The sequence below is a fragment of the Dermacentor variabilis genome, chromosome 1 (assembly GCF_050947875.1).
Source record: "Dermacentor variabilis isolate Ectoservices chromosome 1, ASM5094787v1, whole genome shotgun sequence".
NCBI classification, from domain to species: domain Eukaryota; kingdom Metazoa; phylum Arthropoda; class Arachnida; order Ixodida; family Ixodidae; genus Dermacentor; species Dermacentor variabilis.
The window spans coordinates 230,190,121-230,213,103 of NC_134568.1; the positions used below are offsets into that span (position 1 = coordinate 230,190,121).

At 47.2% G+C, this 22,983-nt stretch overlaps 1 long non-coding RNA gene and 1 pseudogene across 1 annotated transcript in view; one reads left to right on the forward strand and one right to left on the reverse strand.

Annotated features, from left to right (window-relative positions):
- Window positions 1–1,213: 1,213 nt before the first annotated feature.
- LOC142558485 (uncharacterized) overlaps window positions 1,214–22,983 on the reverse strand; it is a 56,228-nt gene continuing 34,458 nt past the window's right edge. The window contains exon 3 of the long non-coding RNA XR_012823018.1: window positions 1,214–1,330. This is a non-coding gene — a long non-coding RNA (uncharacterized LOC142558485). The remainder of the gene's footprint in view (window positions 1,331–22,983) is intronic.
- On the forward strand, window positions 13,495–13,634 carry LOC142568177 (U2 spliceosomal RNA; annotated as a pseudogene).

The following is a 22,983-nucleotide window of genomic DNA, read 5'->3' on the forward strand; positions in this document are numbered from 1 at the left end:
GATATCAACAAGGGACTGAGGCAGAGGTGCACTTTATGCCCACTGCTCTTTATGATGTACGTGGCAAAGATGGAAAGGGCGCTAGAAGGAAGTGATATCGGCTTTAATCTCTCATACAGACAGTCGGGTACAGTAGTAGAGCAGAAGCTTCCAGGTTTATTTTATGCGGACGACATTGTGTTGCTAGCTAACAAGCAAAGTGATTTGCAACGTCTGGCTAATATCTGTGGACAGGAAGGCGTGAATTTAGGTTTGAAATTTAGGGTTAAAAAAGTCAGGTATTATGGTATTCAATCAAAATAGTGCACAGTGGCAATACAGGGCCAGGAAATACCTCGGGTAAAAGAATATAAATACCTTGGTATATCGATAAACGAAGGCAATAGATATATTGACACGTGAACTTGTTTATCTTTTACGCGTGAGCGCTTTTCACCGTCTAACAAATGTTATCGCTCAGCGCAAAACGCCCCTGCATGTATCGGAAGTTTCTGGAATGTTATCGATGCTTCTATCCGCTGTCTGTTGTCACCGAACCTTGTGTAATCTTATTGCATATATGCGCGACGCGAATGGTGTAGAACTTTCTGGAAGACACGCCATATGGACACGCGGGCACCAGCGATTACCCTGGAACGTTCGATGGCTCATGTATAAAAGCTGACGCGCTTTACCCGCTGATCATATTTTCGACGATCGCCTACTGTGTTCGCTGCTGTCGTTGTTCCCTGCGTGTAGCCTATATTTGAGGGCACAGGTTCGCCCAATAAAACGCTAGTCTCGTTACTCACAGCTTCGCTGCTCTCTTCACCGTCACTACCACGTGACATCTTGCATTCATGTGCCAGACGCCCCCACAAAGCCGTGACCCAAGCCTGAACGCGGAAGACAACACCAACGTCGCCAAGAACCAGTGTCATGGCTTGTCACCCGTTCGCCATTGTTGCTAAGTCGTCAACGGGGTATACAAGACAGCTGGTCGTTCCGTACTCAAGCGAACACAGCGAAGGAGTCAGAGTCGGGAGAAAGAAATAAAAAAATTCATTTATCGACTGACAACGACACAATTTAAAAGAAACAAAAAAACAAACACAAGAACACTAAAACACATGTACTTAATCTAGATCAGTGATGAAGACAAAAGAAATACAACGAACAGTTAACAGTGGATATAGAAATTAACACTACACAAAACACACTTAATGGTGGTCAACTAAATAGAGTTCAAAAGAAAACAAATGATGGCATACGCATGGCCGGGCAGCAGCAGCAAGTCCATAAAGCGTGGAGTCGACGGCAAAGCTTTCCCGAAGAACGCTGGCCCTCCGGCCTGCAAGAGAACACAAACACATCTTATTGTTGTTGTTGTTGTCCTGTGTGGCCGTGGCACATACCCACAGTGTGGGATTGGCCATGAATCGGTTAAATAAAATGTTTCTGCCACCACCACCATCCCGCTTGCATGCGAAGTGGCAAAGGAGGGCTTCCACGGCAACCATCCTCCTCTCGGGTGCGCATATGCAATTGCTAGTAGGTACAGCGGGGCGTGGCACTTGCGGAGACGCTGGACCGGGGTGCGCACAAGCACGACTATAAAAACATCGCTACTAGATACTAGTAACTAGTAAGTAGATACTAGAACTACTAGTAATGTTGAGTAAGAGCGGGTGCGAGAGAGGAAATGTGGGGTCTTTTGCTCCTTGAATATATGACTCTGCCTAGGCATTACGGAAGAGATTCTTAGCGTGTGTTGTATGCGTTTGTCCTTAGGCGTGCCGTCAGAAGTCGTGGGGCGCGGTAGTGCTGCACTTAGCGTCGCAAGTTGGTGGCTGGACATAATTATATTTATTCAATCGTGTTCGTTACTAATTGAAACAACGTGTCGTTATTTCGCATTATTGACGCCGCCTCCAGGACACCAAAGCGGCAACGGGGACACCAAAGCTAGAACCCGGACTGGTCTGTTGGTTGGGGCTCGCAGAGGCCTGCGCGACCCGAACCCACCGGCCGCCCTCCTTCCAGCTTTGATCCCCCCGCTACCCCTTGGGTGCCCTGGAGATCATGCGCCACCTGCTTTAATATAACCTCAGGTGCTCTCCTGAGGCCTCCGTTGGCCGGTTACATGTGCCCACGTGGAACAGTGCTTGTAAAAAATCATATCTGTCGTTGCGACGAAAAAAGCGACCCGCGTCACTATACCAGTCAGAACCCTTCAGACACATCGATCACCTAATGGTGATCGTCCGTGTCTACTGCCTCGCCGAGCGGGCAGCCAGCGGCGAAGCGTGAATAAACTCGACCGTACTCCGCAATGCCGGTATGTCTAGGGGACAAACGCGTACTACACGCGCTAAGAAACCTCCTCCGTAGTGCCTAGGCAGAGTCACGTATTCAAGGAGCAAAGGACCCCAGATTTTCTCTCTCGCACCCGCTCTTACTCGCGTCTGCGCAGAAACGTCGAGCGCCGCGAGAAACGCCACGCCACGCTGTACCTAGCAGCAATTGTAAAAATGCCTCCGGGTTGTGTGCCCTCTCCCTCTACCTCCTGACCTCACCAGTGACGTCATGAAGCCAGTGTTTTGTTTGTGAAGTATTTCCAGTTGTACCGGTAGCCGCCAGAGGTGGAAGCGGCGCTGCCGCCGCTTCCAGGAGTTATAGGGAGTTTTCGCACCCTGGTTTTTTCCGGTCATTCTACGTCACACTTATTATCCATCTCTCAAGGCCGACTAATCTCATTGATAACAAAAGCCTCTTGATAACGCGGCCGAAGCGCCGCTCTGACCAGGCACGAAACGGGAAAAGCCATGGAATAGGGCAGAATGGGCCCTATAACGTAAAACTATTCCAATATGTTTTTATTCCAATCTCCTGACGTCAAATTTGCGTAACCGCCGACGCAAGCATTGGGCGGTCACCCGCAGGGTTGCCTCAACAGACCAATCAAACGCCCTCCTCGTTCATAGGAGGTCACTTTTGTTTGCTTAAAAAACGAATAACATTGCCTACACTGAGCGGCTTGTTTTATCTAATTGGCTCACAAGAGGCGAGGAGCAGGCTCAAGTGGAGAGGGATTCGATGGGGCCGAGCCTCTGCGCTGAAAATCGATAACCGGGTGAAGAGGGTGAGATAGAGAGAGATAGATATTCTTATTTGTGGAAGGAAGAATTGGGGTGCCGGCGTCTGCGATTGGTCCGCTTTCCCTTACATAGCTTGCGGTGGCTCGTCGACAGTCGCGGCGGCATGCAACGGAAGTTTAAGAATAACGCTAAAACGGATCCTCAGCAAAGAAGAGTTGGCAGAACGAGGTCGTAAACGTGCCCAAAGTGCTAGAAAACGTTACACAGCCACACAAAAAGTTTTATTACACGCAAATAAACTCATGCTCTCCGGCAGGTGCGAGTAGCCAGTGCCTGAGCGATCGGCGGCAGCCATTTTTTATTCCTTCCGGAACGGGCAGCCTGCGGCTATTCAGAAAAAAAATGAGTTTTGTTCGGCATATTATTGCATCTTTAACGCGTACATGTCACTTCGACACGGTGAGTTTCTGCGGTTTTGTGACGTCGCGTGACAAGCAGGTGAAGTGGGTGCAGCCCGAAAACTCTTGACCAATAGCCGAGGGCTAAAGGCGAAAAGGCGTCGAATCAGAAATAACAATTTTTCTTTTTTTCAGACAATTCTTACAGAATCAGTGTATGCACATCATATCAGATGGGGAGCTATCGCGGTTTTCGTGACGTAGCGTGAAAGACAGGTGAAGTGAGGGTGGTCCAAAAAAGTTTTTGACCAATCGCGGAGGGCTGATTAAAGAATTGGAATAGAAAAGTTTGGAATAGTTTTACATTATAGCCCCCAATGTTTCACAATCCCTGCTCTACTCGCACCGCATCGAGATAGTGCGCACCGAGCTATATTTCACGCCAGAAGCTTCCTTAGGTCCAAAGCCAAATTAAAATGACGATTTTATTTTTCATGACGTCGTATACGTGCCCCATAGAAAGGTTCATTGAAAAAAATAAAAGCGAAATAAACAGACCGGCAAACGACCCACGTGTACAAAAAGACAAAACCGATGCGTTTAACAAATAATAATAATAATATTTGGGATTTTACGTGCCAAAACCACTTTCTGATTATGAGGCACGCCGTAGTGGAGGACTCCGGAAATTTTGACCACCTGGGGTTCTTTAACGTGCACCTAAATCTAAGCACACGGGTGTTTTCGCATTTCGCCCCCATCGAAATGCGGCCGCCGTGGCCGGGATTCGATCCCGCGACCTCGTGCTCAGCAGCCCAACACCATAGCCACTGAGCAACCACGGCGGGTACGCGTTTAACAAAGTAAAATTACCGCCCAAACACTCCGTACAGATGGTTACCAGCGAAGCTGAAGCGCGCAGCGCCAGTGCTTATCACTGGGTTAATCCCGACGGTTCATTAAACAACGGCTTGGTAGACTGCCGGATCCTCGGTACGCAGTTGCTGCTTGCGCTCGGCTGCACGAGCCTGTTCTTGTGCCCGGGCTGCAGCGTCGGCACGGCGTAGATGAGCTCGTTCGCGGTTCTGCTGGCGGCGTTGGTGATCGAAAGCTGCCTGCTCCTCAGGAGTACGTATGACGCATGGCCTACCCATTTCAGGGCCGCAAAGAAACTGCTGCCCGCGCTCTCGGCTGCGACAGAGAACAACGGCGTCACTATTGGCGCAGCCAATCGCGCGCCTTTCTTTCTCTTTTTCTCTTTTTTTCGCGCATGTGCATGCGGTTGCGCAGAAGGACCTTTCGGCGTAGAGGCGAAAGATGGACGCTGCCAATGTGCCACTTCTAGTAGTGCCGAATTGGCAATCGGGATGTATGTACAAAACAAACGAAGAAAACACACCAGATTTCAATGTGGCCTTATTATCTGTGCATTCGTAAGCGCCATATAACACCAGCTGCCGCCTAGAAGGCGTGTTCGAATAGGTCTCCTTCTGCAGCTACTCAATACTGAGTCCGCTTTATCACATCATCAGTGGCTTTCTTGATGACCGACGCTGGAATTCTGCGGCAGACGTCCAATATCCTTCCCTTAAGCTCATCTGACGTCCTCGTTTCGATTACGTAAACACGATCTTTCACATATCCTAAAAGAAAGAAATCGAGTGGAGAGAGGTCAGGTGACCTGGCCGGTCAATTTACAGGCCCGTGGCTTCCAATCTATTGCACATGAAAAGTCTCATCCAGCCAGTTTCGTGCCCGCTGCTGCTGCTGTGTGCTGCTGGCGCACAACAGAAGTGGAAGACATGACAGCGGGATTTCGCTGAGAAACTCATCCACCACTCCTTCAAGGATTTCGTCCACGTAACGCTGTCCAGTCAGTCTGTGAACGAAGATGGGACCAATTATAGCACCGGCGTAAGTTCCGCACCACACATTGTACGAACACTGGCACTGGTGACGTGTGCGCTTTACCTAGTGTGGATTGCAGTCATTCCAATAGTGGGCATTATCCAAATTTACCTGGGCGTTTCTGCAAAAATTGGCATCGTCTGTTCACATGATGTTGCCGAAAACGTCTGGTGACCCATGAACTATTGTGAGGTCCCAATTCGAGAAGTCTAGACGATTCTGCAGGTCCCTGTCGTCCAAGCATTGGTGCAGGTTAAGGTGATACGAGTGAAGGGCCGAGTAATTTAGAATCCTCCGAACTGATTATTTGGAAATTGGTACCTGGGCGGCCACGTCCCCGCACGCTAGCATGAGGGTTTGATGCCATAAATGCTAAAACATCCGTGCGTAGGCTAGGACTCAAAGATGGAGCTCTCCGCCGCTGTTTCTGGAAGCTGCCAAGGTTTGTCTCAGGTTTTCCTAATTTCCGATGATCGTCGATGTATTTGGTCTACCGCCACACTTCCATGTCTGATAAATATTTGTAGCCTTCCTCTTGTTGCCATTTGCAGCTCCCAAGGCAAGGATCATCTTTGCCTTCTGCTCATTAGAGAAAGACATGGTGACTGGGACGAAACAAAACGAACCTTTATACCTTTGCACTGATGTCAATTCGCTTTTGTGGTGAAAGGTTTTGTGACAAACAAAAACAAAAAAGACATCTGTGCGCTTTATCTAAGCTAAGACAACATATATCACAGCTTGTTTCCAACACCAAACGCACTTCGGCTGGGGTGTGGCATATAAGGCACTATCACGATGTTTTCTTTTATTTCTTTCCGGCTAACTCAGAGGAAGCCTGCTCGATGGCTTCGCTTTATGGTGCGGGTGGGAGAGCCGTCAAGTGTTATTTTAACGCGACAGCATTGAGGAGCTCGTGTCGCAGAAAAGCCGGTGTCGTCGGCGTCAGCGGCGTTGGCCGTGAGCGATAAATCCCAGAAGGCGCTTTATAAATAAAAAAAGTTTTGCATTATGAGGTGGTTGGAATCGAACCATTGCAGGGTCTCCGGAGTGTGAGACGGACACGCTATCACTCAGCCACGAGTTCGATCGTTCAAGAAGGGACAAAATCGCCTCTAGTGAATGCGGTGTTGCCTTAGAAAAGTGCTGTAGAAAGTTATACTGCGGTGTATATCGGTAATTATGACCATGTAAATTACAGAAGTCGCAGTTTCACGAGTAGCGAAGTACGTTTCCACTACATTTCTTCTGCGCTATGCGCACACGCAGAGCCATCTTGCGGCAAGCACAGAAGACCCCCTCCTCGCAATGTACGGCGCTGCCCCGACAGGTGGCGCGCCACTCGCCCCATGATCACGTCCGCCTTCATGGCGTGTCGCGGCCTGGCTGTTTGGCTCGCGTAGGTCGCAACGTTTGGCTCGCGTAGATCGTTTGAGTAGGCGGTGCGAACGGGGTGCGATAACGCTATCGCATTCCATTCTTGAAGGCGAAGCTTAAGCGTCCTCCAATTTTTTTTCATATTTCATGGGGTTTATTTATCAGTAGGAAAAAAATTAGGACGCAATTAGTACGTCGCTGAAAATACCGCAATTAGAAGTCCCTTGGCTGTGTCTACAAATGCCTCGTTTACATTTTGATAATTAGGACACTACGACTCGAGTTAAATAATTAATTACAACTATCTATTTAAATCGCCGTTAAGCAAAAATTACTGGAAGCAACATGCCACTCTACTGGAAGCAATATGCACTAGGCTTTCTTCGAATAACACAATTGCTCTTCTTTTAAATCTTGGCGCATGGTAGTTAGGACATCTTGTATATAGTTATGACCTCTCCATGCAAGGAGCGGCGTTTCTATCTCTAATAAATGTTGTAAATTATTAGAACTTTTCTTTTTTTCGTGAGTCGATCGGTAACATTGCTTACTGTAGAGAGAAGCAATACTGATATACATATCATTCAGGTGCATTTCACACGCCGTTGATAAAAGTGTCTGCCGAAGTGTCACTGAAGTCTGCAGTCTTTTTTTTTTTCAGGGTAAAAAAAAAATCACGCAAAGCAATTTGAAGCGACGTGAATATACACTAATATATTCATTCTCTAGGCATAGGCTATCCAATATTCATTCTCTGGACATAGGCTATCCATACCTTTAAAAATAACTGTTAATTGGCTACTGAAATCCTTCTCTTTCAGAAATATAATAATATTTGTCCTGTGTACATATTTAAATGTATTCTGTATGTACGTGGTTTTACAGTGGAAATTCAAAACAATGTTAAGCTGAGAAAATACGGATGAGGCAGCCGCCGCTGGTGCTTCTAATGCACTTGTCCTCCTATTGTTAGAATTTGCAGAAACAAATCGAAATTATGAATTAAATGCCGCGAACGTCCGCGCCAACAATGATGCAGTGAGCTGTTAGCCACAATAAAATTTTAAGGGGAGAGGTAGAGGCGACTCAAAAGAAACCTCAAATGATGTGGGTGACACAGCTCTGGTAATAACACTTGCTTGTTAAAACAAACGCGACTTCAGAAATATGGTGCGTTGCGCGTTGCTACACGCTCGAATGCTAAGCATTACTATCGACTCATTATGAGATGAGTTCTGCAGCAACATTTTTTAATATTCTCTTCTTTAACAATTGTCGCTTGGAGTCCAATACCTGCGGCTGTGGTGTGTCGCAGCAGTCTTGATGTCTTACTGCCTTCCACAATAATGCCTTGATGGCGCTGCAGCTCATGTATGAATTGAGAGTAAAGAATAAAGGTAGAGTAATCCGTGACACCCATATAAATTTACATTGGTTAGCTATCATTTCAGTGAGCCATTGGTTATACCAATCAGTTCAGGCTTCAATCAGGTTCAGGCAATCAGTTCAGACCAATCTCAGCGTGCCGTTGAGATTGCGGCGATGCCAACAGACGAGTGCGGGCAAGCTTACGCGCATGGTCAGCGTAAGCGATGGCGTCGCGGGCATACTCGGTCCTCGAATCCTGTAACAAGGGGAGTGAAGTGTCCAATGGTAATACAGAGTCACGACCGAAGAGTAAGTAAAAGGGGGAATACCCAGTAGTATCGTGGCGTGATGAATTATAGGCGAACGTGACATAAGGGAGCGCCACATCTCAGTCTTGTGCTCGGGTGAAACGTATTTCGATGGCATGTCAGTAACGGTCCGATTAAATTGCTCAGTAAGGCCGCTGGTCTGGGGATGATAGGAGGTAGCCAGTTTGTGCTTGGTAGAACATGATCGTAGGATATCGACGATGACTTGGGAGAGGAAAGTGCGGCCGCGGTCAGTAAGGAGCTGTCGCGGGGCGCCATGCAATAAAACGATATCCCGGAGTAGGAAATATGCTACGTCGGTGGCGCAGTTCGTGGGAAGTGCAGGAGTGATGGCACAGCGCGTCGCGTAATCAGTAACAACAGCGATCAAAAAAAAATAAATTATGGGGTTTTACGTGTGAAAACCCCTTTCTGATTATGAGGCACGCCGTAGTGGATGACTCCGGGAATTTCGACCACCTGGGGTTCTTTAACGTGCACCTAAATCTAAGTACACAGGTGTTTTCGCATTTCGCCCCCATCGAAATGCGGCCGCCGTGGCCGGGAGAACAGCGATCCACCTGGTGCCGCAGCTGGACTCGGGGAAAGGGCCAAGGAGATCCAAACCCACGCGAAAGAATGGCTCAGGTGGAATGTCGATCGGCTGTAAGTACCCAGCAGGAAGCGTTGCTGGCTTTTTGCGATGTTGACAGGGCTTGCAAGCAGCTACATAGCGCCGTACGGAGCGTGCGAGGCCGGGCCAGTAGAAGCGGCGGCGCACGCGGTCGTAAGTGCGAGCAAACCCAAGGTGTCCGGCAGTTGGGGCGTCATGAAGCTCCTGAAGCACGGTTGAGCGGAGGTGTTGAGGAACGACAAGGAGAAGGGGAGGACCGTCAGGATGAAAACTGCGTCGGCACAATATCCCGTCGTCGAGAACGAACCGCCGTAACGGTGAATTAGTAGGAGCAGATTTCATTCGGTCAATAAGGGTCCTCAAAGTAGCGTCATGGTGTTGCTCGTTGGCCATGTCCAAAAGCTGGGAAATGGAAAGAACACTTGCGCAAGCGTCCAGGTTGGCGTTGGCGGGCGTGTGTACAGGGTAGCGGGACAAGCAGTCGGCGTCCTTGTGTAGGCGACCAGACCAATACACCACCGAATAGGAATACTCTTGTAGCCGCAAAGCCCATCACCCAAGACTCCCTGTGGGATCTGTAAAGGACGAAAGCCAACAGAGAGCGTGGTGGTCCGTTACAATGGAAAAGGGCCTGCCGTATAAATAGGGGCGGCATTTCACCGTTGCCCACACAATGGCCAAACATTCGCGCTCGGTAATAGAGTAGTTCCTCTCCGCAGGTGACGAAAGACGGCTAGCGTACGCGATGACACGCTCATGGCCGTGTTGAACTTGTGCCAAGACGGCACCGATTCCGTGGCCACTGGCATCCGTGCGTACCTCTGTAGGTGCTGAACTAGCGAAGTGTTTTAGAATCGGTGGGGTGGTGAGCATGGTAGTAAGGCGAGAAAAGGCGGTGGCCTGAGAGGATCCTCCATGAAAACGGCAAACTTTTCTTCAAGAGATCTGTGAGAGGGAGTGCTATGGTGGCAAAATTTTTAACAAAGCGGCGGAAGTAAGAGCAAAGGCCCACGAAACTTCGGACATCTTTTGCGGATCATGGAACAGGGAACTCTTTCACGGCGCGAATTTTCTCTGGGTCAGGTCGGATGCCAGTCACATTGACGACATATCCAAGAACAGTAATCTCAAGATGGCCGAAGTTACATTTCTTGGAGTTGAGCTGCAGACAGGCCTTGCGAAAAACGGCAAGTACAGCTGAAAGACGCTCAATGTGTGTGCTGAATGAGGGCGAGAAGACAATAACATCATCTAGGTAGCATAGACAAGTCTACCACTTGAATCGTTGGAGTAATTAGTGTATCATACGTTCAAAGGTAGCCGGAGCGTTGCATAGCCCAAAAGGCATAACTTTGGTAAAGACTCCAGCGTTATAAAAGCGGTCTTTTCACGGTCTAGATCATCGACAGCGATTTGCCAATATCCGGACCGTAGGTCGATGGACGAAAAATACTGTGCCCCGTATAGGCAATCGAGGGCGTCATCGATGCGAGGTAGTGGGTAGAGGTCCTTCTTCGTGATGCGATTGAGGTGGCGGTAATCAACGCAGAACCTCCATAAGCCGTCCTTCTCTTTGACCATCACGACAGGGGACGCCCAGGGACTTGACGATGGCTCAATGATGTCTTTCGCTAGCATCTTGTCTACTTCCGTTTTGATGAGGTGACGCTCTGAAGCTGAAACTCGGTAGGGTCGCCGATGGATGGGTGGATTATCGCCTGTATGTATACGATGTTTGACAAGTGACGTCTGGCTTAAGGGTCGGTTGTTCAGGTCGAATATATCCTTGTAGGAGGCAATAGACTGCAGAGCTCTTCAGTCTCCGCAGGAGTGACATTCGGGGCGATCATTTTCGTAATGTCGTTGTCATTACATTTGGCAGACCGGAAAGACTCACAGGAAGCGTCGACGGCAAAAGTATCAACGCAACCAACTTCTAAAGCAGTGATTGTAGCCAGGGTGATATCTTTAGGCAGAATTTGCTTAGCGAGCCCGAAATTCACCACAGGGAGGAACGTGCGATTGTCTGTGACCCTCAGTGTTGTTGTCCGGCAGTGATGGGAAAGGTGACCGATTCGGCCGCAGAAGAAACAGATCGGCCTGTCGTCAGGTGTACGCCAGTCCGACGGATTCCTGGTAGTGCAGGCATAACGGACACTGTGAGGTGGACTGCGATAGGAGCGGGGCATAGGAGCAGGGCGCGTGTCAGGGCAACTCACGGAGCAGGCGCTGGGAAGACCCATATTAGCGATTTCCTGGCGAACCACGGACTGGATCAACGATATCGTTTCAACAGTGTTGTTCCAAGACGTCTGTTGAGGCGAGGCAGGAAACGCTGCTTCGAGTTCGCGGCGGACAATTCGGGTCACGTTTTCGCTTGGTGATAGCGAGCTCGACTGGTCGGTGGGGTCGGTACAGGAAGAGGTCGCTGCAGTATTTGGACGCCGTGTAAACTGATTGTATATACGGCGACTCTTCGCCTGCTCGAAACGGCGGCATTCCTTCATGATGACGTCCACAGTCGATAAGTTTCTAAAGACCAGTAGGTTGAATGCGTCGCCCGCGATGCCTTTGATAATGTGTCCAGCCTTGTCCACCTCTGGCATGGACGTGTCGATTTTATGACAGAGGGCTAGAACATCCTGAATGTAGGAGACATACTACCCGGTAGCAGTTTGGGCACGCGTGGCGAGTTGTTGCTTGGCGGGTAGTTGTCGACCGGTCGGATTGCCAAAAACGTCGGACAGCTTTTCTTTGAACAAGCCCCAGCTAGTTAGCTCTTCATTGGTGTGTAAAATCCCGTTCTTAGTGTTCCGTCGAGGTAGAACGCGACATTGGCCAGCATTATGGTCGGATCCCACCTGCTCACCTTGCTGACGCGCTCATACATCTTCAACCATTCTTCTACGTTAATACCATTGAGGCCGGTGAACTTCCCCGGGTCTTGCGGCTGAGGTAGAGCAACGTACTGGGTTTGCGTAGTCGGCATTGCAGCTTCAGATGCGGTGCTTTCCACTGCAAACATTTTCCCAGGCTTGGCGAGACGTCCGCTGCGGAGCTCCGTGGCGAAGACGCGTACCCCGCACCTCCACCAAAATGCCGCGGGCATAAAACTATTTACATCGTGTATTTACAAGGCGCGCATATAAGCAGCAGCCGAGAATCCTGAGAGGCTGTTGCCACTTCATCGTCTTCACCATCGACGACCTCGTTCTCGTTTTACCGTAACAATATATTCACAATTTCTTTAGCTATCTGTATATAACTCAATAGTCAGCGAACAAATGAACCCTGAATAAGTTTACTTAATCACACTATGGTGTCGTGCTTATAAAATTCAAGCCCAGCTTGCTTGAGTCGCGGGTAAACGAATCAAAACGGACGGATGCGTAATAATTCAAGACTTCGGAATTGAAATTTGCGGTCAGAACTTACCACGTTTCACCTTTTCTCGTATTATAGCCATGTTGCTTCGTTTTTCAAACAAGAAATAGTAGACAGATACTTTAAATACTGAGTAATTTACAGTGTAAATTACCCACTGAATTGATAGCCGTTTAAGTGGCGGATGCTGATGACACTAGCATAGCGAAATAAATTAGCAATTGCTTCCCCGCAGCAGCAAATCAGCATTCTGTGGGGTAATTATGAGCTATGCAAAAATTATTGAATACTGCCCTTTTCGTATACGTAATACCAGGCACGTAGTAGGCATCCCCATTGTTCTCGGTGAGCTGAACTATAGGCAACGACTTCACATTTTTAGAAATGACTCACGTTGCGTCAGACGTGCTTACAATGTTTCTTTCCTGTCGGTTAATTACAGCGTTATGCGAGCCTTATACTGATGTTCTTAGGCGTCTCGGGAGAACGAGACGTGTCACTGGCTCTCAATGGGGACATGTGGTTCAAGCGTGCATACTTTGCAAAATCATAAGCAGGCAAAGTTTTAAGATGTGTGTTAATATTATTAGCAACTCAAATTCCTACTGCAACTGCTCGACAGAAACAGCTTCGCAGGAAGTATTGCTGGATTTTGCAAGGTCGCACATAGGCTGTGCGTTTCTTAGATTGCTAGGGTTTATCTTGATAATACTTCAGCCGTATATTAAGAATAATTAGAGAAGAACAGAACGTCTGTAATGCGACTTGCAGCGTACCGCTTTGCAATTTTCCAGTGCACACTGAAGTAGCATCTTCTAAATTATTTAATTCGTCCTCGTTTTTTCTTGTGTCCTTGTTTTGCTGCGCTATCCAGATACCATTCCTTTTTCCTTCATTCCTACTGCCGGACGTACTCATCGATGCGCTTCGTGGATTCTTGGCCCACAAGCCACCTCAAGCCGCAATATTGTACATACATTTTGTCCTTTGCCTTTATGGCAACGATTATTATTATTATTATTATTATTATTATTATTATTATTATTATTATTATTATTATTATTATTATTATTATTATTATTATTATTATTATTATTATTGGCGGAGTGCTTGAAGCCTGCTTCAACTCCGCCGCGGGTCAGCCCGGTATTGCACTATCTCCGCAATCAGCCCAAGCTCACCTTTTTTTATCGTTCACGCAAAAACGAAAAACACACGGAACCCTAGCCGTATACAGCTTCACTGTAAAATGTAAACTATAGTACGAATTACTGCATTTCAAAAAGTACTTCATAGAAGGCTAATTACTATAAAAAAGTAGCTCGCTGCTAGCAAGTTATATTAAAGTTAGTTGCAAGTCACATATTCCTAGACAACCGCAACGCTAACCAGTATCTAAATAGAAAACTTGCCCTCAAATGGAGCATAAGTTCCCACAGCTTGCTCGTGTTTTTCGCGGGCATACTCCCGATGAAAAATGTGGCCAAAATGGATGGCAGCTAGCTTTTACGTATTCAACATTTCTTACACACATTTTAAGGTGAAAGCCTTAAGTGGCGCGTTGCAATGGCTCATGCCCGGAAAAAGCGGCGTCTAGTTTAGTGAAGCCAAAAATATCATCATCAGAAATAGCTCATACCCTCGTTAGCAAGCAAAGATGCAATGGCTGAATATGAATGAGGAGGAGGAGGAATGAACGTTTATTGTAAGAAACAGCGAGAAAGTGTCCTTTCTGAATATGAATGAAGAAACAAAACAAAGAAATAACGAAGGAAGAAAGAACGAAAGAAGCAACGAAAGAAGGAACGAAAGAAAGAACGAACGAAAGAACGAACGAACAAAAGAACAAAGACAGAAAGAACGGAAAAAAGAAAGACAGACCGAAAGAAAGAGAGAATAAAAGAAAGAATGAAAGAACCTTTAGGAAGCGCATTAGGTGCTCGCATGTGTCGTTGAGGAGGTCGACCTACAGCGCCACAAGTTTACATCACACTGCGGCTCGTTACGCTTTGCTAAAAGTCTGACCCCTCCGATCGTATAACTTAATGCATTACCACGTGTTCTTGCGTTCTCCCTACTACGAGCTCGACCGGCGTTACTATTGGGTAGCGTGGCGTTGTCGGCGGGCTGCAGGCGTCCGGTAGACCATGGCGACCAGGCAAGGACGAGACAATTTCTAGTGCGAAACTTGCACGGTTTATTCAATGGTTGGTAAAAGATGAGAAGAAGAGAATGAAGTAACAAAGTACATTGCGGGGCCGCTTAAATGGGCCCTCTAAAATCGTAGGCGGGATCTTGCTCACGTCAACGTCACGTAACAGGAACTGAGTCTGGTTGTAGATGGGCTGCTGATCCCTGTCCCAGGTGACGTTCGCACGTGCTTCTCTGGCGGCTACACGTGCGTCTGGGATCGTAGGCGGCGTTGGTTCGCGGAAAGCATTCTCCCCTTGGTCGCACACACAAAGGGGCCTGTCATCACTGCTTGGCGCCTGCGAGACCGGCATCCCTACGAGACAACTATAGCAAATTAGGAATACATCTTCCGTTCCGGTTGAGCAATGTATTTCGAGCATCCTTTGTGCCCGGGGTGGTATACACCAACCGTAAAAAGTGTGCAGCAGGCTTTTGTATACGATGAGACAAAAAGGTAGCACATAAAGAAGGCATTAGAGGTGTTTTTTTCGATAAAAAACAAATTCTCCAGTATGTGCCAAAAGGTAAATAGAGAAGACACGGGGTCCCGTGTGATAAGAAACACAAAAAAGCCTGTTTATTGCTGCCACAGCGTATTATACGAGATCCCCCTCTCGTGCGGTCGTTGCTACATTTGCCAACTGGCCGTTGTATTAATGACCGCCTCAGAGAACATTCAAATTTAATGAAGGGGTGTGTTGGCAGCTACCTAGACGTGCATAGCTCCCGGTGTGTTTGTCGTGCGCTATTTGACAAATGCAAAATACTAAGGCGCTATGGTGACCAGCATGCATCTGAGATATATGAGGCATTTTGCATCGACAAGAAAGGCGATATGTGCGTGAGCGTGCTTTCGGTATCGCTTCTTATGGAGGAACTCGCGTATCTTTCACGTGGATGATGTCAACCATTTAGTCGTGCTTTTTTCACATTATCCATCGTCGCTATGTATTCCTATGGCATGTTCTCCTCTCCTTCCTGCCTGTTCAAGCCCCTGTATATATTGCTGTGTGCAATAAAATAGTGGTTGAAAGTCAGCGCTTCGTCTGTCTCAGTCACATCCCATTATTCAGCGCTGTTACTCGTTTTCTTCAAACGAACATTTTATCCTAGCAAATGACATATGCCTTTCAAACACTGGTGCTGCAACCTACTGCCCCCCAAGCACAGGAGCTATGAGCTATCTAGATCTGGCGCTGTGCTCTCCATCTCTCTTTAGCGATCTTCAATGTAGTGTTATTGATAATCCCTATGATAGTGACCATATTCCTGCAATCATTAAAAAAAAGATCTCTTTTTCCTACCATACCATCCCATAACCGTTGGAAACTCCATGTAGTGGAATGGCCTCTCTTCACCGAAAAGGCTAGTCTGGATGACATATCAGTTGATTTAACTATACATGAAATAAATGAAAAGATTACTGCCTGCAGTGGTGGTACAGCCCGTTTAGGATTCGTATCAATTTTTAGAGTAGGTAAAATATCCTTCTGGAGCAGCTTATATAGCAGCAGCCACACCAGCATTTTGGAGCAGTTTCGGAGCTGAAAAATTTGCCTTTTTGTAACACTTAGAGAGGTACAGCAGTAATGCGTAGCCATTTGGCGAAGCTTGTTATTACTGTGCAATCAGTAAGTGCTGCTCAACAGTGAAGCAAGGCACAAAACCAACAGCGACTAATTATGCTCGCCTTCCCACGGACGGTATATATCCATACACGGTATGCTGCAAACATTTTGATTTGGCTAGGCAAGGAACTTAATTTTGTAAACAATTAATAAACTTTTGCAGGCTAACGAGAGCATAGATATGCGCCTGGGCGCAAGACAGACATAAAATTATAAATGAGCAAGAACAATCTGCGCCGTCAGGCACAAGACAAAAATTGATGGCAAATGTCTTATGTGCATTCCAAATGACAGATGTGCTTTGATATGCTTTACCGCACTAGACAAAATGTGTATTACGCCGAATAACAATACTAGAAACTCGACAAGAGACTATTCGTCTATGAACGGCGCCAAGGTGCGATGTCTCTGTACGGTACATGTCGCAAAGATGGTGATATGGGTGGAGAACAACGTTCGTACCATCCCGCACACTCTCGTTGTGAGACGGTTCGTCGGCCTCCCGTGTGTTGCGTGGCCTCTGTGAATAGATAGTAGTCGACTCTGCGTAAAAACGGAACTTTTGTCGGCGATGCCCGACCGACCTTTCGAAGCGCTACCGATTAGACCTGGCGGCCAAGGCAGTGTGCCATGACGAAAATTGGCTGATGGCCGATGTGTCCACCAAGCTTTCCACAAGCCGTCGCGGAAAGCTTGGTGGTCACTAATATGACGCTAATATGTTCGTATAAGTGCCTAACCGGCGATCGGTACTGAGATCATGCATACGGGTTTTTGACAACCGTCGAAGCTGGCAACAACTGCAACTGCGCATAGAAGTTCGCAGGATGAAAGAAAGTTGCGAACTGCACATGCAAACGAGCTAACATGCGTGCACGAACACGCGTATGCGATACGATCTGTGCGCCTTCCAGTAGCTAATCAGTCCGATATCTTCGCAAATAGGCGCTGCTTTCGTCGCCGTTCCCTTAGTCGGCGTTGGCTATAGGAATTCTTTCGAATGGATTTGATGACCCGGACGACCCTTGTACCAAGAGAGCCGTACCTCATAATCAGATTGTGTTTCGCTACGTAAAAACTCCAGCATTTTCTTTTATCCCGAAACCGATTGAGCGCCCTGGTAAAGCTGCGTGCAATGCATCGACCTCAGCCGCGTAGTTCACCAATATGCGAAACGTTAATCGAGTCGCGAACTGGATTGGTTGAATGTTTATAAATCGATTCGTATAATTGAGCACCGTCGGCGTCCGATTTTTCGGACCCCCTAGGGGCCGCGAGAACGTCCGGAAGATCGGGTAGTGCGAAAAAACCAATACGTGCCTTTTACTGCGCCGAAATGACCACAGGCAAATCCGAAATAGCTTTGAAGGCCTGCCAGTACACCTAGTAGCAGTGGCATAGCCAGAAATTTCGTTCGGGGGGCGGGGGGAAGGGGAGGGGGGTTCATGTTGCAGCTCGTCCTCCTCCTTAAGGGGAAGTTTTAGCTCTGGTGCTCCTATCTAAATACATGTAGAAGGAGAATTCGTTTTTCTTGGCAACCGCTGCACCAAATTTGACGAAGTTTGTTGCATTTAAAAAAAGAAACTTAAATTATAGGGACTGTTTGTTTTGAATTTTTCATTTAGGTTGTCAATTCTTTATTAAGATATCTCAAAAATCACCAATTTCTAGTAAACGACATTATCAAGTTTAAAACATTGTAACTCAACAATGACAAATCATATCACAATTCTGCGAATTGCATCTAGAAGTACATTTAAAGCGGAAAAAATTCATATGTTACACATGAATCTCAAAAAATTTTGTATTATGGAAATACGGTTTTTGCAGAACCCTTGCTCACAACGTAACCGATTCACGTAAGAGACAAATTGACAAACCAAATTTGTGCGCTTTGACTGTTATAGTAGAAGGCGTTTACAGAAGCGCGATATGTGTTCTTGATGCAGAGCTATTAGTTTGTAAACACTGTGGTTCCATTTTTCTCGAACTTTCAAATTTTTCAGAATATTTTAGTCAAAATTCAGGCCCTAATTCAAAATTCGGCTTTCAACCGACACTAGAATTCAACTCTCTCTCAAATGCAACAAATTTTGTTAAAAGCGATCCAGAGGTTATCTCAGAAAAGCCTTTCTGCGTTTTACATGTATTTGAATAGGCCGCGTCGGAGTTGGGCTCGAGCTAAAGCTTCCTCACAAACAATTTGTCGAGGTATCAAATACATGAATAATACCTCCATTGGAATTGCCAAAGATGCTGCAACCGAATTGTTGAACGCTACGCACTGTCAAAACAAATAAGATATGTATTTTTTTCATAAAGGAATATACCCGTATGTGCCAAAAATTGTGCCCAAAATAGCTGATATCAATGCTTCCATGTTTTTGTCTATTTAATAACTAAAGAAAATATCACACGAACTTTAGAACTATATCAGTTCGAAACCGGCTAAGCAGTGAATGCCGCTGATACGAAAAATGTAAAGCCCATAAAATGAACAGGTTGAGGACAAATATGTTAATGAAACTGTCACTGAAGAAACCTGTTTACATTCTTGTACACATGCAACGGCCAGTGAAAAATGTCAATGACGCTGTCATTTGTTCCAACGTATTACGCAGGAGCAGCTGTCACCAGTCGTGTATCGTGAGTATCGCAAGGTTGCGTTTCACCGAAATTATAGTCGCAACAAAGAACACGTATAAAGAGCAGGAGTTCTGCATAATATACGAGGGCGAGTCAAATGAAAGTGAGCCAATGCGAATATATGACAAACGGGGTACTTTATTTAAAAGTCGTCTCCATGAGCATTTAAACACTTCTCCCATTGAGCAACGAGTCGCGCGTGTAAGGATTGGGAGGTCAATCCCACCGCTCGTTATCAGTTGTCAAGATTGGAGTCGGGCATGAATTAGATGGTAGCAGGCCCATGCCGTCGTCCAACTTATCCACGCTGAGGACGTTGTTGAAGGGAAAGACAGCTTCTCATCGAGAACGAGGAATATGGATTTATTTACAGTATCTACATAAGGACGCCGCAGTTCATCAGTCTAGCATGACTGCGAGAGAAAGTACACTAAGCAGCCGCACAACAGCTGTTTATAAACACTCGGTCCTCCCTTGATCCCTAGGTGAGGGAAACGTTCGACCAGTCATCGTAGACGAGCCGCCTTTTTGCGGGAGGGCTTACACACACACACTTCCGCACAGGTTCACGGTCCGCAACCGAAGTCAGACGGTCTTCGCAGAACTCAGGGCTTACGTCAGGAAAGGCGCATCTTATTCCCCAAGCTGACCCACGCAGCGTGGCCCCCGGTTCTCCATTGTCATGCGTCTTGAAAGGTACGTCGGACGTTGCCGCCAAATAGGTTCCTTCGGGAACTCCCCCGCTCGCGGAAGACCAGATCGGCGGTGGCGTGTTCCGTCACAAAGCCTGATTCGTCGAACTCATCTCGGCAATCCCGCGACGCAGAGTCGCGGACGCGGCGTGTTGTCCTTGGTACACAGTAGACTTAGTGACGCCGTTTGGCTAGAGGATGACGGTGGCTTTCCAGGAAAAGTCGACACCGCTGTCGCAACTGGCTGGCAAAACTTGCACCTCAGCAAGCCGTTCTTAACAGCGCCTCCATGACCCGGAAAATCTCGACTGTCCAGCGCTGACAACCGCTGGCAGGAAGAGAGCGGCTGGTGGCCAGGGGGTGATGCCATGACTCGCAACGAACACTTGTGCAATGATGTCATCGCCCCAAAACATCCAACAAGGACAGGCAACTGCAAAACGAACCCCACAACACGGCTTTGCGCAGAAATGACGTATCTTGGAAATCCCTTTAGACCCGCTGGCTTCAAAGAAAACATAAGTGCAGAAACAAAAAAATGCTGCATTTCACTATGCCAATTTTTGAAGCAATTTCGTGCTGACAAATTCAGCAATCATGGAGGGAATCCTGCTAAATGAGAGGGGATCTTCTTGGGTTACCAAAATTAACAATTGTAACCCTAAAATTTAGGCCGGACCCTTAAACGCAGAATTCAAATTAGCCTGCTCAAACCATCGGCATTCCTATGCAACTTTCCCTTCTTATATCTAACGGAGAAGTTGTACTCTTGGAGAGTGAGGCTCCATCGGAGCAAGCGGCCATTTTTGTGTGACATTTGATTGAGCCACGTCAGACGACAGTGGTCGGTCTCGTAGATGAACTTCGCTCCGTACAAGTAACAGACAACATCTGGGCGGCCCAAACTAAATAAGCGCATTCCTTCTCTGAAGCGCTGTAGGCTTCCTCTCTTACAGTTAGTTCACGGCTGGCATAGAGGATAGGATGCTCCTCGTTATCGTCGCCGACATAAGTACCACGCCCATACCTTTGTCGCTTGCGTCGCATTGAACTATGAATTCCTTTGTGTAGTCAGGCGCGCGAAGCACAGGACGAGAAACCAATAGCGTTTTCAAACTTTGGAAAGCGTTCTCTTTGTCCTTATCCCAGTGTACGCTACTCAGTGCTCCCTTTCGGAGGGCGTCCGTTAATGGACTTGCTCTTTGCGAGTAATTTGGAATGTACCGTTGATAATACCCCACAAGTCCCAAAAATGAACGAAGGTCTGTTCTCGTTCGCGGCTAAGAAAATTCTCCAATCGAAGCTATTTTCAGCTCGGCCGGCCGTCTCGTGCCCTGGTCGACAACATGGCCCAGATAAGTAACCTGTGAATAACCAAATCTACACTTTTCCGCTTTCATCGTTAAGCCGGCTTCATTCAACCGTGAGAACACCTGTTTGAGGTGCGATACGTGTTGTTCCCAGCTGTCAGAAAAAAATGCGACATCATCAAGAGATGGCAAGGCGAACTCCTGCAAGTCTTTTAGGACAATATCCATTAATTTAGAGAAGCTAAACAGCGCGTTCTTCAGCCCGAAGCTGAGTGCGAGAGGGCGAAACGTGCCTACAGGTGAGATGAATGCGGCATTGCGGCTGGCACTTTCTGAAAGGGGAACTTGCCAGTAACCCCACACGAGATCTATAGTTGAAATGTATTTAGCAGCGCTAACTCGTTCAATTCGTTCCTCAATGTCAGGTGTCGGGTACAGCTGATCCCTAGTGATGGCATTCAACTTCCTGTAGTCAACACAAGGACGGGGGTCCTTGATAGGGGTTTCTACCAGTATTAGCGGTGACGTGTAGTCACTCTCAGCGGGCTCAATAACTCCCAACTCTAGCATGCGCTGTATCTCTGCCTCCATAATTTCTCTCTGTCTTGGAGACACCCTGTAAGGCTTTGATCTTACGGGTTTGGTTGATGTCAGCTCTGTTTCATGCGTTATTAGTTCGGTTCTACCTGGCCGACCGCTGAATCTGTCGAGATATTCCCCCAACACCCCTTTTAGCTCATTTAGCTGCTCGGGTCTAAGAGCGTACAAGCTTACCGAATGTTTTACTACTTCTTCTAGGTCGATTTCAGAGTTGGAGGTCCCCTTATACTCCTTAATCTTGGTACTAGTGCCATCCTGCTCTTTGATGGTATAGTTAACGACTCCGCTCCGCTCTATATACGGCTTCATCAAATTGCAGTGATATATCCTCACCTCCTTCCTGCGAACGGGCATTTTCAGAGCATAGTTAGTATCTGAAAGTTTGTGTTACACTTTAACGGGCCCGTCCCAGTGAACTTCAAGCTTGTTCTTTCTTGAAGGTTTGAGGATCATCACCTGGTCTCCGGCGTTAAAGGTACGAAGCCTCGCATTCTTGTCGTAATAGAATTTGGCGTTCTTTTGAGCTACTCTCATGTTCTTTTCGACTAGTTCTTGGGTTGCGCTTAGCCGTTCCAGCAGATTTAGCACGTATTCCACCACTGTTGGACTCTCCCCTCTTTCCTCCCACATCTCTCTTAACATTCTCAGTGGAGAACGGAGCGTCCTCCCATACACTAGTTCTGCTGGCGAGAACCCTGTAGCCTCATGTGAAACCATTCGCAAAGCAAACAAAGTTGCCGGCAGACAGTTCTCCCAGACCTCCTTGTGTTCGTAACAGAGCGCCCGCAAAACTCGCTTAAGCACTGAGTGCCACATCTCTACACTGTTTGACTGAGGGTGATAGACGGAACTGTGTATCAACTTTACCCCGCACTTTTGCAAGAATGTGGAAGTCACTGCGCTGGTGAATACTGGCCCTTGATCCGCCTGAATTTCGGCTGGAAACCCAACTCGTGCAAATACTGTCAAAAGCGCGTCTATTACTTTGGTGGAGCTGAGCTCTTTCAGAGGGATTGCTTCTGTAAACTTTGTAGCCGGACACAGCATGGTAAACAAGTACCTGTAACATGATTTTGTTTTTGGTAGAGGCCCTACCGTATCTATTACAAGTCGTCTGAAAGGCTCTGTTATTAAGGGCACTACCTTTAGTGGAGCTTTCCATGTCTCTCCTGGTTTACCTGAGCGCTGGCAGGCGTCGCATGATCTTACAAAGTTTTCTACGTCTTTGAAAGAGCCAGGCTAGTAGTATTCTATAAGCAATCTTTCCTTTGATCTTTTGTGCCTAGGTGGCCGGACCACCCATTTCCATGACAGAGGCTCAAAAGGTCCTCCCTGTACTTAATAGGTACTACTAACTGATCTAGAATCCTACTCTTTCGCTCTCTGTAGTGCCGATACAACAATCCTCCTCTCTCTTGTATCGTCAGGTTGCGCCTAGCAATGCCTTCTTTAACTGTGTG